Below are 5910 nucleotides of genomic sequence, written 5' to 3'. Positions count from 1 at the left end.
CTGAAAAGGAAAACCAATTACCCCGCTCTCGAATCATACATGTGACGCGGGCACACAACTAATATGAGTTTTCCTCAGAAAGATAGAAAATAAAACACATAAAAATAGATATCGGAATTTGTGCTCATCATCACACTGTTGCGGTGCGCAACCCGATCCAAACAACATGCCCACAACGGCGTACCACCCGATCCACCCATAAAATTCACATAAGGAGATACACACCGAGCCAGATTGTTCATTACAACAAAATACCGAATGTCGGTCACAAGCACGCTAAGTGCATAATACCATCCCTGGGGAGATATAGCGCTATAAGCTACAAACTCAAGCACAACTAAGGTGCGATATACGATCTGAATCTCAAGAGCCATTATGCTCATATAAAATCATCTCTATGCGGAACCTCAACACATAAGAAATTCACCAAGCCATCTCACAACTCACACGACGCAATATATCATTATATGAAATAGCTGACGACGAAATAACACCCCGACTACTCTTCAATAAGGAGCACATTGCTAAAATGAACACATCTAGCCTGATATAGAGCCCATATTCACATTTAAATTTATCCACAGACCTCAAGCTAATTCTGATCGCACTGAACTAGGCTAATAACCTTTCAAAGGTCCATAATCACTCCCCTTTTCTCATAACACACAAGAACAACCATCATAACCGGAGTAATCCTCCACAGTCCATAACCTAATAAACCGAGTGCCCTCTAGGCATCAATTCTCAATTTAATGACATCACTACCTTCCCGTGGGGCATGCTCCCACAACTTTCTGTAGCAGATAACTGGTCTGTACATCCAAACCACCGGCTGCACTAACGCGGAAAAGCGATCAAGAATCCTTAACCAGGATGCAAAGCCTTTTTCACAAAACACCAATCTCAGGTGACGCTGAAGGCAATACCAACTTACTTTAAACATCAAAACTCCTTTCCTGCTCGTCCGAGCTCGTGACATCTTTATCAACACTGAACTGCAACCTTGATCCTTACTTCAAATTCTATACCACTCAATACACCCAATATGCCAATATATGATAGAACATGATTTTCATCATAACTCCAGAACCACTAATAGATTAACACTTCATCATAAAAAACTTTTCACTTAACGCACTTTAGGAGAACCATAGCAATACATAGGTGAATTCTCAGAATCCGTGGAATATGCAAATCTCTAAGTAGTGTCTAAGCCACCATAATCCTTCCAGGATCCGCCTACATATAACAACCATAACAGTAGAATACTTTTGAATGTTATCAATTACGAAGGCCTACAAGCCTCACACGTACCGTCACAAATCACTCGCATAACTTGATCATGCTGAAGAAAATGATCACTACCACCAATATGCCAATTCAACTATGGCTAACCAATCTATATTCTTATAATTTATCCTTGATTGCCTTAGAAATAATAATAACTCCATTCAACAAATAACACACTCCATCCGCACTCATCCTGAGTGACCTTGAATCACGAGACCATGCTATCTCAAATCCCACGAACCATTTCATACCTCCCAAATACTACACTGCAAGTCAAAACATCATAGAACATTCTAGTCCTCTTCTCATAAGCTGCTACAAAAGCTTGATTCTTAATAGTATCTATAGGCACGAAATCATTAAGCACCACACTTTAGCCTTTGAATCCACTAGAACTGTTGTTGAGAGCCACCCGCTCTAACTTGGCCCCGAATATAATCAACTCCATGAACCTTCTAGCACACGAATACCCTCTCGGCGAAGCACCCGACAGAATCACTTCCCTTTAAACCCGCATCTATATAAGGCATAAATCCTGAATCCTTCCCCAAGTCTGCACATGAGCCAATAAGGCCAACCATAGCACACCTTTAACAATTTCTTTGATCAAATTACCACTTATGTTCTTTTCACGTAGGTGAAATAGCCCATCAATATGCTAATAACCAGAAACCTCGCAAGTAGTTAACAATGCAACCAAATCAAAGGCGGTGGGACTCTCCCACTTAGCTTGAAGCCACTATTATACAACTCTGGAATTCACCAGGATTATTTTTTATCTCTTATTGACATAACCTTGCGCAATCAACCGCTAGAATTTTCGGAATCTTTCTGTAAAACCCCTTTTATACTCTGAATCATCAACCACATTCTCACAACCGATCTCTTTGCTGTATAACCAATAGAATTCTTTGCAGAAGCTTCGCCAACCAAGGACCGCAGATCTGCTCACTGGAGATAACCCACTTGTGGAATTTACATGTCGACATCTTCTAACGCTATTGCACGGGGTACAATCACTACGACATCAATAACATATCCTGAGTCCGAGCTCACTCTCTAGCTGCACAAGTCCATTCACCCCTTGTGGACATCAATTAAATGTGCGACAACATCCTTCCAATTCAAAGTTATGTTGTATCATTCTTCATTTCAAGCAGCTCCTTTTTGTTATATCAAATCTCCTACCGCATAATAGTCAATACTTCAAATTAAATCTGTAGACCCCAATCACCAATCTCTAAAGTTCCCAAATCATTCCAAACTCTCCTTAAGGTGCAAAGTCATCCTACCACAAAGCCTATATGCAACTCCACCACTCTCCAACTTTGGCGGAACTCATCCCTTTAATCGACTACTCGACTTTTGCTTTTTATACCTAGCATTCTAGAAATTTTAACCACCGCCTGACACTTCCCACATGTCCTTCCTCGTCCTTTGCTGCTCAGTTGTTGCCTTAAATAAAATCTATTTCGTAGCACTTAAACCCGCAAATCACTACTAACTTTAAACCTTTCTGAAGATCATCTTTCTCGAGCCGTCAACATTAGAAACACTGATTCCTTCCTGAACCAGCGCATCCTGCGATATCTAACAGTCGTTTCTCCAATATTATTTCACAATATCTTACCCCAATGACGAATTGCAGAAGACCATAACACCGGTGAACTTAACACATACAATCGAGGACGACGACACTACATCGCAGATGAAAATTCCACCACGCTCGAAAATAACAAGTCTCGCTACTTCCTCTACCCAAACCTGGACATTCATAGGCCAATTGCTTTTCCTCCACCAAAAATAAAAATAAGATACTGAATCTCGGAACCATGCACTGTGCAAACCTCATTTCAAGTCATTCACTGCCCCGACACATGGGCATGCATCCTACCATCAAGCCACTATTGCGTGATAATCATTCATGAGCATCAAAGCAACCTGTGCATTGACTCAAAGCTCTTAGAAGCACAACTACCGAGCCGAAACGATAGAAAAGTCCTTTCACAAGGCGATGACAATAGCCCAACCAACTATACCGGGAGAAATATCCCGCACCACATCAGTAGTACCATTACAATTCTTCAATTCTCGATTTATAACAAGCGGTTTGCGTCGCGTAAGATTGAGTAGGATGGAAACAAGGGCATAAGCCTCAAGGAATCAAATCGCAAGATAAGGAATCAAGAAGGAAGGTGCTCCTAACAGTCCTGTAGCCTCTCGAAGATAAGTACAGATGTCTCTATACCGATCCGCGAGACTCTACTAGACTTGCTCATGACTCATGAGACCTAAGGGAACCTAGTACTCTGATACCATGTTGTCACGACCCAAATTCCACTAAGGGTCGTGATGGTGTCGGACACTAGTATCAGTCAAGCCAACAAAAATACTTAATTAAACTCTCGTTTTAATAATTTTAAAAACTATGATTTTCCTTCAATTTCACTAGTAAAAGATAATCATTTCAAATCAAATATGAATGTTAAGAAGTTAATACAAGATACCCCATAATCATCCCAGAACCCGGTGTCACAAGTGCATGAGCATTTACTAGGGAATAAAATAAAATACAGTAACTGTCCGGAATACAAGGTGGACAAAAATGAAAAAACACCATAAAATACTCTAAAGGGGACTCTGCTAGCTGTGGGTTGTCTCGATAAATGCAGCTCACCTAAGTCTCGGTATCAACTATGCCTCTATGCCACTAAGCCACTAGCCACACATGAACCTGTGCAACAAAAATGTCAGCAAGTGTAGTATGAGTACGAAAACAACGTGTACCCAATGAGTATCCCGTCTAATCTCGAAGAAGTAGAGACGAGGGGTCGACTTCGACACTTACTAGTGGTCCTATGATAATATAGCAAAAGTGTGAGGAATTCATGGATTTCATAAAGCAAAATTAACCTCATAAAGCCGGAAAGCAGGTAAACAACTTCTCAAATAATAAAGGATTTCCAAAGATTTACTTTTCATTATCTTTATCAATTTATCTCTGGCCAAGAAAGGCAATTATCAACATTTAAAATTCTCAGGCAAGATTATAGATATTCCAAGTATAGCATGCTTTTAGGTTCTAGACTACCCGGACTTACATATAATAGTATCTACGCACGAACGCTTGTGACCTCATGCGTACGTAGCCCCCCACAAATAGAAAAGAAACTCACCTCGCTCCGGAGATCCACAACCGGCATTCCACGCCCTTCCGAAGACTTGAATCGATGCTAAATGCTCCAAAACTAGCCAATAATTATGCAAATCCATTAATATATTTTCAATTACTCATTACAATCCAATTTATAACAATTCCTAACCCTCATAAAAAAGTTGACAAAATTGCCCTTGGGCCCACGTGCCCGGTTCCAAAATTTCTCGAAGATAAAGTTTACCCATGAACTCACGAACTCAAATACATGATTTTTCTCTTAATTTCATACCCAAAATCGTGGTCAAAATCCAAGAATATGAATTTTCTAGGTTTTCCTTCAACACCAAGTTTCTACCAATTTACATGCTAAAATCCATACACAATCAATACATTTAACTCAAGATAAGTGGGGTTAGCTTACCTTGTCATTGATGATGAAAATCCCCACTTGAAGCTCTCCAAAATCGTCCACACCAAATGAAAAATGGGAGAAAAATGACCACCTCCCGATTTTAAAAGAATACACTGCTTCCAGACTTTTCGCACCTGCAGTACATAAGCCGCACCTGTGGCCCTCGCTTCTGCGGTGCACGTGCCGCTTCTGCGGTCCTAGGCTCAGGGCTAAAAGTCGCTTCTGCGGTCTCCTCATCGTAGGTGCGCTCCCGCATCTGCAACTAACGCGCCGCACCTGCGGTCATTGCACCCCTTCACCCAAACCGCATATGCGATCCCTTGGCCGCTTCTGCGGCTCCACACCTGTAGCCAAAACCTCGCAGGTGCGGTTACACCAGATATCAGCTATCTCAATTCTTCTTCAAACTTTAAAATTGATCCGTTAATCATCCGAAATCCACCCGAGGCCTCGGGGACCCAAACCAATCATGCCAACCAGTCCCAACACTCATTACGGACTTGGTCGAGGCCTCAAATCATATCAAACAGTGGTAAAATCATGAATTGACCACCAATCCAAGCTTTATGAACTTTAGAACTTCAAATTTCTACATTCGATGCCGAGACCTATCAAATCACATCCAATTGACCTCAAATTTTGCACACAAGTCATATGCGACATTACGGACCCACTCCAACTTCCGGAATCGAAATCTGACCCCGATATTAAAAGGTCCACTTCCAGTCAAACTTCTCAAAAAGCTTCAAATTTCTATCTTTAGCCAAACGACTCCAAAATGACCCACGGACCTCCGAATTCACTTCCGATCATGCTCCCTACACCAGAATCACCATACGGAGCTATTGCCGTACTCAGAATCCCACAGGACATTGATAATGCTGAAATGCACTTCAACCCAAACTTATGAAATTCTTCCAAAAATGCTAACTTCCATAATAGGTGCTGAAACACTCCTGGGTCTTCCAAAACCCGACTCGGACATACACCCAAGTCCAAAATCATCATACGAACCACCTGGAGCCTTCAAATCCCGAATCCGACGTTGTTT

The sequence above is a fragment of the Nicotiana tabacum genome, chromosome 6, assembly GCF_000715075.1.
Source record: "Nicotiana tabacum cultivar K326 chromosome 6, ASM71507v2, whole genome shotgun sequence".
Taxonomy (NCBI): Eukaryota; Viridiplantae; Streptophyta; class Magnoliopsida; order Solanales; family Solanaceae; genus Nicotiana; species Nicotiana tabacum.
This window is presented reverse-complemented; position numbering follows the sequence as displayed.